Below are 12,438 nucleotides of genomic sequence, written 5' to 3' on the forward strand. Positions count from 1 at the left end.
AACTAGAAACACCAATTAGAAAGGATATATGCACCCCTATGTTCATAGCAGCGCAATTCACCATAGCTAAGATTTGGAAACAGCCTAGGTGCCCGTCAGCAGATGACTGGATCAGAAAACTGTGGTACATCTACACAATGGAATACTATGCTGCCATAAAAAAGAAGGAATTCTCATCATTTGCAGCAACCTGGGAGGAATTGGAGAACATTATGTTAAGTGAAATAAGTCAGTCAATGAAAGAAAAATACCACATGATCTCACTCATTTATGGATAATAAAGAACATTATAAACTTGAACAAAAAGATAGATACAGAGACAGTAAAGCATCAAACAGACTGTCAAATTACAAGGGGAAGGTTAGGGAGAGGTGGGGGAGATAAGAGATCAATCAAAGGACTTGTATGCATGCATATAAGCATAACCAATGGATGCAAAACTCTGGGGGGTGGGGGCATATATGGGAGTGGGGTGTGGGGAGGGCAATGGTAAGATATGTACACATATAATACCTTAATAAAAAAATTGGAAAAAAAAAAAAGGATCAGGAGCAGAAAAAGGAGGCAAAGCAGTAGAAGGAGCAGGAGGTAGAGGAAGAGGAGAAAGAAAAGAAAAAGGGGGGAGCAGAAGGTATGGGATGAGGAGGAAGGGAAGGAGGGGGAGAAGAAGAGGAGGAGAAGGAGGGAGAAGAGTGTGCTTTTGTTGTTATTGTCTGTTAATGGCATCACATGTTTATAGCTCTGCCACTGGCATCCCTCACAGGGCAGCCCCAGCTGATTAATACAGCCATTAAAATGGACAAAAAAAAACAAAACAAAAAAAAACATTTTACTATTGTTTCTGCAAAACATTATGTTTAGTTCAGTAAAAGTGGATAATCAAATGCCATTAACATGAGCTTTGATTAAGTTGTAAAGGATATTCCATAAACAAAATACATTATTAAATCTTGTACAGTTAAGATGTTGTAAATAAGAAATATAATAACAATGGTAGCTAGCTTTCAGATAACACTAGACTTCTTAGAGTTAAAAAAATTTAGTAAAAATACAATAACAGCCAGATTCAAATTGGACAGGTGCACTGAATTCTCAGATATATTTCTTCTCCCTCTTGAGACCTCATGAAAGTAAGTGTGTATAAAAAGTACAGATTTGTGCAGATCAAGAGGACAACAAACAGTATGTCTGCACATAAAATAGGCAGAACACAGACACATGGTCACTAACTTAGCAGACACCACTGCTCTGCATTCAGAATGTGCAGAGGCCAAAACAGAAGAGAAGAGCGATTTTTGTCACCCACACATGAAGAAGTGAATGATGCTACAGAGCTAGGTAGGGTCAAGAGTAGGAGTGAGATGTGTAGCATGTAAAAGCAGAATCCGAGTTAAGGACGCTAGGTGAGCACTCCTATACAAAGACCTGTAGAAAGTGACTGTTTAGATTGCTAGGTACCCAGGAAAATGCTGGTCAATGCCAAGGAGCTCACAGGACCTTTAGAAATTGCCACATCCCAACTCCAGCTTCTGTTATGGAACTATGTCACTTCTCCCAGCCACCATAGGAAGTCTGAGGATGCTTCTCTGGAAACCCTAAAAGACAGTGAGGAGTAAACTCCTTCTACTGACATTTGGGTGTCCTCCATTCAGCATTTCATGAAGTCATCAAAGTGATGAGAGGCACCCAAATATAAAGTGCTTCACCCACACTACATACATTCCTTCATTAATAACAAAATGAATAAATGAATATTATTCTCCAGTACCTGTCCTAAGTGAATGAATTATGTCAGTAATTATTGAAGAGATCATTCTCTTTTGGAACTTACATCTTGGTTGGGGGAAACTGACAAACACTATACATAAAAATACTAAAATTACTTAGAAATAAGTTCTATGAACAGAAAAATGTGGAGTAGTTTAAGAAGGGTCAGGAGAATTGAGGAGAGAGGAATCACTTATAATATTACTGAGAATTTCCAAAGGGAGATCTCCTTGAGAAGATGAAAATCAAGCAATGATTATAATGAGGTGAGGGAATTGGCCATGTGGGTATCTGAGAGAAGAGAATTACAAGCAGAGAGAAAAGGCAGTGCAAAGGAAATGAGGATAAGTATATGGACTATTTTTTTAAAAGAAGCAAGGAAGCTTCTATGGCTAGAGGAAGGAAAGGAGGGAAGTAGTTGAATATCATAGGGAAAATAGAAGTTGGATCCTATTGACTACTATAGAGAATTTAAATTATGAATAGACTAACAAGGAACAGGATATATAAGGAAATTGCTCCACAGGAAATAAAGGACTTTGGATTTGAAATGTTACTGGGAAGTTTAGGGCTTTTTATGAGCAATAAATAAACTTTTACTGTGTTAAACTTTAGGGATTCTGAGCTTCTTTATACTCCAATAATTCTGACCTATGCTGACTATCTAATGAGGAATTAGGGGATATTATAGAGGGTTTCACACACTTTTCTCAATATAAGTATACAGTGAAATTAAAAGTAGAATTGATATGGACCTGATGTGGTAAAGTAAGTAGAGAAAGGTTGTAAACTCAGGATAATGGAGAGATTATTAATTAATTCAGGTTCTGGATGTCATTTGCAGTGCCCCACATGTACCCCATTCCATTATTTCAAGTTGTGCTATATTGTTATTACATAAAAACACTAACGAAGGTGAAATGATTGAATAGGATCCGTGACAAGATAATGGCCTCCCAGAGGCATCTATGCCCTAATCCCCCCAAATGTGTGAATATTATAAGGAACAGTGTAAAGAAGTATTAAGGTTACAGTTGTAATTAGGCCGCTAATTTGCTGATTTTAAAATAGGAAAATTATCCTGAGTATCTCTCTGGGTAGGACCAATGACATCACAGAATCTGTAAAAGTAGAAGGATTTTTATTGTAGCTTCAGGTGTTTATGTTGAAACTAGAGGCCCATTACAAGAGATTCGTGCAATAGGCCTTCCTTCCCTTGGCTTCCAGCACTGGTTTTCCTCCTGCACCTGGGACCCAGGCCTTCGCTCCATCCGGAGTCTGCTGTCTTCATCTTCACTGTGGCCAGAGTGCCACTCCTGTAGACCCCTTCGCCGCCCCCCCCCCCCGCCCGGCCTTCCTTCTCATAGCAAGCATCCTGCCCCACCAGGCCACTCCGCTCCTGGAGCAACTGGGCGGCTGCCATCTTTCTCCTTCTAATTTGCATATTCCCTCCTTATTGGCTGGGGGTGTAGTGGAGTGATGGTTAATTTGCATGTTTCTCTTTTATTAGTGTAGGTACCCAGTGCTTTTCTGGTTCATGATTGCATGCCTTTAGCTTGACTGCCAAACTAGCTTGATCTCTGCTTACTGTTTCACAGGGATGCAATCAACTTGTTGACCAGACTACAGTTTAATCTAGAGACTTGACAGGTAAAGAGTACACTTGCAATTACATTAAGTTGCTGGTAGAGTCCACTGTCTATAGATCTCATGGCAGCTTGCCCTTTCGAGCCAGCAGGCAAGAATCTCTGAACTCATATACTCACCTTTAGACTTTCCAATTGAGTAAGCCATTTTATCCCGGATAATCTGCCTTTTAATTAATTTAAAGTGGATTGATTTGGGAATATAACCTAACCAAAGACATGGCATTCATCTTTTTGGCCATATAATGTAACCTAACATGAGAACAACACCAGGTAATGAAGATCATCAGGCCATGTAGATTTTGCCTACATGATTCTGTTTTCATCTTCAAACCATGGATCATTTTTTACTCTTTTGTTTATCACCACCAATCTAAAATTCCAGGAAGCTGTATGAGAGTTGGTTATCACTGATTATGTGATGTTTATAGTGAGCCTTTAAATCTAGAAATCCAATTCCTCATTTCTGAAAATTGGTTAATGATTTCTCTGATTATTTCTATGCCTCCAATTTTTATTCTCATACTATTTTAGTTTCTCATATTTCTTCCCTTTTTTTGGTCTTTAATAATCTAGTATTCATTTGTTTTAATATCTACTGTAATATTCCCAATTTCCAATATTTACTGGAATGTCTCTATTTTGTAGCACCTTTGACTTATCTCAAAAATTAAATGCCATTTTATATAATTATAGAGATTTTTGTAGGTTATTTTTTTCATTATATTCAATGTTTCTCTGGGATCTCTAAGAAACTTATTTTGCAATTGTTAGTTTTAATCTCTGACTTTTACTTAGAGGGGTTCTTCAAATGTTTAAATTTGTTTAGCTGCTCATTTATATGTAAAGAAAACATAAAATTTTTGAATCAAAACTTTCTGTTTCAGGTGGAATTAAGTACTGTGCCTCACTGTAAAATTATAACTCTGTAACCTGTATTTAATTGGATCACTTCCAACTACATGATTTAATGGAATTTTTTAAAATTTCTCTGATTTCACCTTGTGTTATCTGTCTTGCTCCAGTCAGAGCAAGTATTATTTTTAAGGTCTCTGTGATTAGATTATGTTCACTGTGATAATCCAGAATAAACTCCCTTTACTTTTTTTTTTCCCTAACCCCAACCCTAACCCTAACCCTAACCCTAACCCTAACCCACACCTGCCATTTAGGGCTCCTGGCAGCCTCTGCACCTGCTGCAGCATCACCCCCGGCCCTGGAACTCCCTTTACTTTAAAGTTCATACCATAATTTAATCTGAAAACCCCTTTTGTGGTATAGTTACACATGTTCACAGGTTCTAGGAATTAGGGCAGGGGATCTTTGGGAGATCATATGCTATCAACCACAGGGTTGTTCAGCTCCTTGGAATGTAAACTTCTTATCTTCTACCTGTGTTGGATAAGCCTGGCTGCCAATATTGGTGGTTTAGTGAGAAAAGAGGTTCAGAGTTGTAATTAATCTCCTTGCTTTCAGGTTAATGTGTACACCACATTCAATTTTGCCTGTTATCTCTGCATTCATACAATGTCTAAACCAATTTCTCCAACTTTTAGTTTTCCATGTTTCTCCAAGGAAGGTGCTGCTCTCTGGATTTTCAGTGCTGGATGGAGTTTCCCGCGTCTGTGCAGGAGTTCATCAGTTATGCACACAGGCACACACACAGCGAGCTCCCTCTGCTCTGCCTAATAATTTAACCCTCATTTATCTTCTTTCCAGTTTCTGAAACTGTCACTAACCCTTGCCTGCTGACGTGTTCTCTTCTATGTACCTTGTACTTATCAGTTAATGTAGTTTTATTTTACACACTTTTTTAGTGAAGAGTAAGGAAAGAGTGGCATTAACTAAATGTGTTTAAGGTTTAATTGAAAGTGCTCATTTGTTTTCATATTCTCTTGATCTATTTTCAAGTGATATAGCTGCTCTCATACATTTCATGTTTAGGTATGGTCCTAATTTTTTTTTTTAATTTCATAAGAATTGTTTAGCTGAATGGTTGCTTTTAAGTATGTTGGTATATGCTACTTCTGAAAATGGAAGGGATGTGCATATGTGTATGTATGTGTTTGCTGAGTGTTGCATTTTATTTTTCTGATGTCTAATGCCATTACATAAAGTTGAATGAGTAAAACTATAGCTTATTTCTTCTTAAAATATATTGAGGTCTCTTTGTGACATTATAGTGTGTTGCTGCTTATTTAAAAGTTGTACTTTATTATTGTTAGTCATAGTAGTATTTCTTTTTTTTTTACTATTTTTTTATTGAGGTATTATATGTGTACATATCTTACCATTGCCCCCCCCCAACCCCACACCCATACATGCCCTCACCCCCCAGAGTTTTGCATCCATTGGTTATGCTTATATGCATGCATACAAGTCCTTCGTTTGATCTCTTATCTCCCCACCTCTCCCTAACATTCCCCCTGTAATTTGACAGTCTGTTTGATGCTTTATTGTCTCTGGATCTATCTTTTTGTTCATCAGTTTATAATGTTCTTTATTATCCATAAATGAGTGAGATCATGTGGTATTTTTCTTTCATTGACTGGCTTATTTCACTTAGCATAATGTTCTCCAATTCCATCCAGGTTGCTGCAAATGATGAGAATTCCTTCTTTTTTATGGCAGCATAGTATTCCATTGTGTAGATGTACCACAGTTTTCTGATCCAGTCATCTGCTGACAGGCACCTAGGCTGTTTCCAAATCTTAGCTATTGTAAATTGTGCTGCTATGAACATAGGGGTGCATATATCCTTTCTGATTGGTGTTTCTAGTTTCTTCGGATATATTCCCAGGAGTGGGATTACTGGGTCAAAATGGGAGTTCCATTTTCAGTTTTTTGAAGAAACTCCATACTGTTCTCCACAGTGGCTGCACCAGTCTGCATTCCCACCAGCAGTGCACAAGGGTTCCTTTTCCTCCGCATCCTCGCCAACACTTGTTGTTTGTTGATTTGTTGATGTCATAGTAGTATTTCATTTATTGATTTTAAAATATACAATACTAATCACTAATCACCTATCCTTTGTTCTTTTGTATTACATTTTATAATGATTTTATCATCTCAGTTTTGTTCTGGACTGCTGTTAATATGTTTTTTCACTGGTGTCTTATTCTTCTGTACTTGGTATTGTTATTTAAACCCCCTTATATAATATATTTCATTGCTTTCTCTTGGTATCACAGGTCATATTGCACAACTGAAAATTTAGCTCAGTATTAGAAACCCATTTACATAATTCATCATATTTATGGATATAAAGAGAAAAAACATACCATCTCTACACAGTGACAATGGGTATTCCATAACATATTAGAATGCTATTTCAGCATTAAAATCTTAATTCTACTCAAAGTAGATTTTGATAAACAATCTTCTGATTACCTGAATGTGTGTTTTCTTATTCACTCTTGTGCTTAAAATTTAATATGCTATTTATTAAGTTGTCTTGTTCAATACTTTAAACATGTTATTTGATTTCCTGCTATAATGTTGGATCACCGTTTGTTGTTTTGTGCATAATGATTTCTTCTCCTTGGGTGCTATTTAAATTTTTTTTATCATTGATGGTCCTAAATTTCACTATAATATGCCTAGATTTGTGCATGCATTTTCTTTAAAATTTTAATGTGCACTGATATACGTATATTTGAATTCTGTGCAATTTCTAGTTAATAATTTATTATCTTTATTTTCTCAGAAATCTTATTATGTGAACTAGAGGCCCGATGCACAAAGATTTATGCAAGAATGGGCCTTCCTTCCTCTGGCTGCCAGCACAACCTTCGCTTTGGCCGGACCCGCCTTTCTGCTCCAGCCCAGAGCTGACTTTCCACTTTCCCACACTGCCTAGAGGCCCCGAGCGACTGGGTTAATTTGCATACTCACTCCTGATTGGTTGATGGGCGTCGCAAAGGTATGGTCAGTTAGCATGTTTCTCTTTTATTAGTGTAGATAATATCCTATCTAATAAAATGGTAATATGCAAATTACCATCATTCCGCTACGCCCACGATTGGGCCATTAGGAGGCTGGGGGCGGGACTCAGGGTGGCCGATTGGGCTGGCAGAAGGTGCCGCCCCCGTTCCTCCTGCCGGGCCCCAACGGGCCGGCGCTGCGGGAGGACCCATGGGGCCGGCGGAAGGCGCTGGTGGTGGAACTCGGGGTGGCTGATTGCGTGGCTGCTGGCACCAGTTTTCCACCAGCACCAGTTTTCCTCTGGCCACCCGCCAATTGGAGTGCCTCCCGCCAGCGCTATCGGCCACCCCGAGTTCCTCCACCGGCGGCGCTGGAGAAACTCAGGGTGGCCGATCCGGGAGGCGCTCCGATTGGCAGTTGGCCAGAGGAAACAGCGCTGGAGGAACTCGGGGTGGCAGATCACGCTGGCGGGAGGCACTCCGATCAGCGGGTGGCCAGAGGAAAACTGGTGCTGGCGGAAAACTGGTGCCAGCAGTCAGTTGAAGGAAGGTCTTTTGCACGAAACTTCGTGCAACGGGCTTCTAGTAATAAATAATACATATACTTATAAATTAATCCATAAATAAATAGTTTGACAATTAATAAGTAATATAAAAATTTAGTCTGTTTAGCTTACTCACAACTGTACAACTACTCTTGCCCACCCCTATTTCTCTGCAGTGTTCTGATAGAGATGGTTCTCACTCCTTTGGGAAGCAGAGGCTCATCTCTAATCTTCTTTACTTCTGAAAGTTAATTCATTGTTGCGTTATAAATAGGACACCATGACTATCTTCTCTTTTACTTTGGATTATTTATAATGTCAGTCTCTTTATATATTTATATTTTTCTATTATTTTTATAATCCTAGGAATATTCACCTCTCTCTCTCTTTCCCTCTCTCCCTCTTTCTTTCTTCCTCTCCCTCTTTCTTTCCTTCTCTTCCTCTCTCCCTCCTCACATTCAGCTATAAAAGCAGCTCATCGCCAAAACCGGTTTGGCTCAGTGGATAGAGCGTCGGCCTGCGGACTGAGGGGTCCCAGGTTCAATTCTGGTCGGGGGCATGTGCCTTGGTTGCAGGAACCTCCCCAGTAGGGGGTGTGCAAGAGGCAGCTGATCGATGTTTCTCTCTCATCGATGTTTCTAGCTGTCTGTCCCTCTCCCTTCCTCTCTGTAAAAAATCAATAAAATATATATAAAAAAAAATAAATAAAAATAAAAGCAACTCATCATTTCTGAGTCGCCCTCATTTTCCCTGGACTTCTCAGTGTTAGCTGTTACAAGTGGGTGTGTGAAAAGTGGAACTAAATGACTTCTGCTATTTTCTGTAACACTTTCTATCAAGAAAGGATGGAGCAAGGACTCATACATTAAAACAAGATAATTTCTAATTTTTCGGGAGCACGTAGAATTGAGTCACAGTAGTTTCCTCAGCTTCTAACAGTTATTTTATATAAAATTCAAGGTCTCACAAATGATGGCATTAGAAACTAACTTTGTCTAGTTGATGGGAGATCATGGAAAGGATACTCTGTAGAGTGATATAGGACGTAGTATGAGAATGACTTAAATCTTTATAAAAATAACTGAATCATTGTAATATGCAGAGGTAACTTTCGTTGTAATCTTAAATACTCTAGCCTCTCTTACTAGAAGCCCAGATTTCTGACGACAGATTTAAAGACATCTGTGTCAGAAACTATTGATTGATTATAATCCTTGATTTCTTCTGTAATATAAAATCATGTTTATTTTTAATAGTTTAATATTAATAATTGATTTACTACATAAGTAATTTAACTATATTAAGTGTAAACACATCTTACTACATTTCTAACTCAAGTATAAATATCTTATTTATCTGTTATTGCACATTCTCAGAGTTAAAATAATTGAAAATGCAGACTGCTATGAAGAAGTGTAATTTTAGGGCACCAGCATTTTGAGCCACACAGCAGAGGCCGGAGGTACCTTGTGTGGTCGCCTGGATTGCAGATTGTGATGACCGTCCCCTCCCTGGAGGAGCTAGACTCCTTCAGGTACAGTGACCTGCAGAACTTGGCCAAGAGTCTGGGCCTCCGGGCTAATGACTCCCAACTCTGCTTCTCCAGTGGGACCTCTCCCCTGAGCTGCTGGCTCATGAATGCAGACAAGTTGCTAAAAGCCTTGAAAGCCCACGTGAAATGGGAAGCAAGAACATTAAAAAGGAAAAAGAAAAAGCCTTCTGCATCCTCTTGGGATGAGACCAACCTGCAGATTAACAAGCTGAGAGGGAACTGGCTGGCCAGGTCACCAAGACAAGGAGAGGGCCCAGGACTCTCCACAGGAATCCTGACTCCCAGCAGGAGCATGCAGATGTAAGAACAAGTGATCCCACTGAGTTCCAGAACCAAGAAAAGCAGAAAAACCAGGCTCTCGGAGCTCCTGCAGAGCCTTCCTCACCGGATGAGAGCCACGGAGACAAGAATGCAGTGTCCTAGTGGAATAAATGGCAATGACGATGCAAAGGTACCTTCAGAAGGAAAGAAGTCTGTCTGCACAGATGGGTTTTCCAAATCTGGAAAAAAATAAAAAATAAAGGAACTGCAAGCACAACTCCAAACTTTTCGTAGCTACGTGAGGCCCATTTTAAGGAAATGGAGTGCATTGATCAATATATTAAGAGAAAAAAGAAACATTTTGAACAACATAATTCCCTTAACGAACTGAAGAAACAGTTTGTCAACAACAAAGTGGTGGCAACTCCAGATGGTCTGCAAGGAAGACACTCTGTGGCTTGTACTCCCCCCTAAGCCAGCGGCTCGCGAGGCAGGGCCAGGACGCTGCAGATCGGAGCACCTTTTGTGTGAGGGGTCAGTCAAGTGCTGCACTCTCTCAGCAACTAAAACGAAAGTCACGTTTTCAGCTGCTACGAAAGGTAATGAAACAAGTGTTCACTGACCAAGATGGTGGCCAAACAGTCTCCACATGTGTCCAAGTCTGGGAATACCCCTAAAGGCCAGGCTCTTTCTAGTCTTGCTTATTTAACAAGATACAGGGCCATACTGAAATCTGAGGATTGCTGCTTTAAGGATTACTACTCTGTCAAACTTCAATTTTATTTAATTTATGGAAAGACTAGAGTTGCTTAGAAGCATATCCATGTTTGTTGCACCTAAGTGGAGCTTCTGAGTTTTGTACTGCTGTTTCAGATTTTCATGAATATTTTTTTTTCTCACAAAAAAAGCATCATTCTGTTCTTTAGTTGTAATTCCTTGTTCCCTTTGCTAATCAAAGTCATATACACAAAATGTTTTGACAATTAGAGCTCAAGTTTCTAGTGAGCCATTGTACATCTCTCTCAATTTCCTTCAATCATAGTTAAAAACTCCCCTCAATTCTATGCAATTGTAACTCATGGGCAGAGTTACAAAGCCTTCTGTGCATGGTAAACCCCTTGGGAAACCCAATCCATGTATTTATTTTTATTTGTGTTTATTTTATTCTTTGTCTATTTGTTTGTTGGCTGACTTATTTATTTCATTCCTTAGACATAGGTAGTTTTCTTTTTTATTTCCTTTATTTTAAAATTGTTAAATTTGTTGAACAATTTAAAATAAGCATTCATCATCATGCAAAATCTTAGCCCATGAACTTTAACTCCACAGTGATGAAACATTTTTACCTCTTCTAGAATTAATTCCCAAACTAGCCACTTTTATCCCCCTAAAAAATCTCTTCATGGTATAAATACTAGTTATAGGCAGGTGTATATATACATTGTTCTTTTCTTCCACTATTCATAGGTTTTAAGACCAAACTCTGTAGCTTTAAAGCTGATAAGAGTGATATTTCTACTTTTAATTATATTCTGATTTTTTCCCTTAAAAAGTAACTTACTATCATAAATCACTATATTTCTCTCTGTGGTACAGGTACATACATATATATCCACACACACATACATATGAATCTATACACAGTATATGTATGCATACAACAACTCACTTTATGTGGGATCACACATTTTATGTGAGTTTTTTTTTTAATCTGTTTCCTATGTATGAGGCTATAAGTCACTTGCCTCCATGTTCTCTCAGCACATTTTTCCCCTCATGCCCTTTGATAGCAGGATGTGATGTTGGGGTCTGAGTTCGTTGTCTGGAAAAATCCAAGAAAGAGTTCATGGGCAAAGTTAAGCAAAAGCAACACTTACTGAGAGATAAAGGGAAGGGACCCACGTGGTTTGCGGTCCGGACCTCTCTGTCTAGGAGTAGATATACGCCGTGCTGGCTTCTCATTGGTTCTTCCACTGAAGCTCTCTGTGAAGGGCAGAGGGAGCTCTCTGACTGTGGGGAGGCGTTGGTTCTTCCCTGCCCAGTTGGGTGCCCCAGCACCTCCTCCCTACCTGGGTTTTGGACCAGGCAGGTTGCCTTAGCCAGTCAGAAAGCTGTATCCTGTTATTTCTGGACTTCCCTATTTTCCTTTAGTCCCGTGGTCCTATCCCTAACTACCTATCTCGCTTCTATCTCACTTTCCCTATCAAGCCTAAAGTATTTCTTCCCTAAATCCATACTGGGCATCTTGCTTCCTTCCTAGTTTAATAGACAATGTTGTTCATATCACTGGTACTTTCTCTTTCCCATGACAGTATTGAATTTTCTCCTTACTTTCTTTTCACACAACTCCAGCCACCACATTAAATTTCTAGTCTCACTTTTTCCTCTTTACACCTTGAAAGCTGTGATTTTCCCCTCTTCATATGTATAATTCAAGATAAATTTGGAATATGGAGTGAACTCTCAAAATGTATTTGAAGGGTCTCTTAATAAAATGAATTTGATAGTAATGGTACCATCAGCTCTAAGTTCTATAACATTTCATAACTCTTTATTAAGTAGGATGGGAGCACCATTATTTATTTCAATGCAGGACACTTCCTATGGTAAAAAAAAAATCTTCTCACTGCAGAAGTACTGTAATCTTCTTCAGAAAGCAAACTAAAATAAAATATCTGAGTAAACATAACCTTTTGGGGGGAAATTATCCACTTTTCTGTAAGATAACAACATGATTCGCTCTT

The 12,438-nt window shown here is 38.9% G+C and overlaps 1 pseudogene across 1 annotated transcript; it reads left to right on the forward strand.

The window, feature by feature from the left end:
* The first annotated feature begins 9,377 nt into the window (after positions 1–9,377).
* On the forward strand, positions 9,378–10,507 carry LOC307115053 (nucleolar and spindle-associated protein 1-like; annotated as a pseudogene). Its single transcript has one exon. The product of its transcript is annotated as a nucleolar and spindle-associated protein 1-like (transcript).
* The last annotated feature ends 1,931 nt before the right edge of the window (positions 10,508–12,438 follow it).

This window comes from Cnephaeus nilssonii (assembly GCF_951640355.1).
Source record: "Cnephaeus nilssonii genome assembly, chromosome: 2".
Classification (NCBI taxonomy): Eukaryota; Metazoa; Chordata; class Mammalia; order Chiroptera; family Vespertilionidae; genus Cnephaeus; species Cnephaeus nilssonii.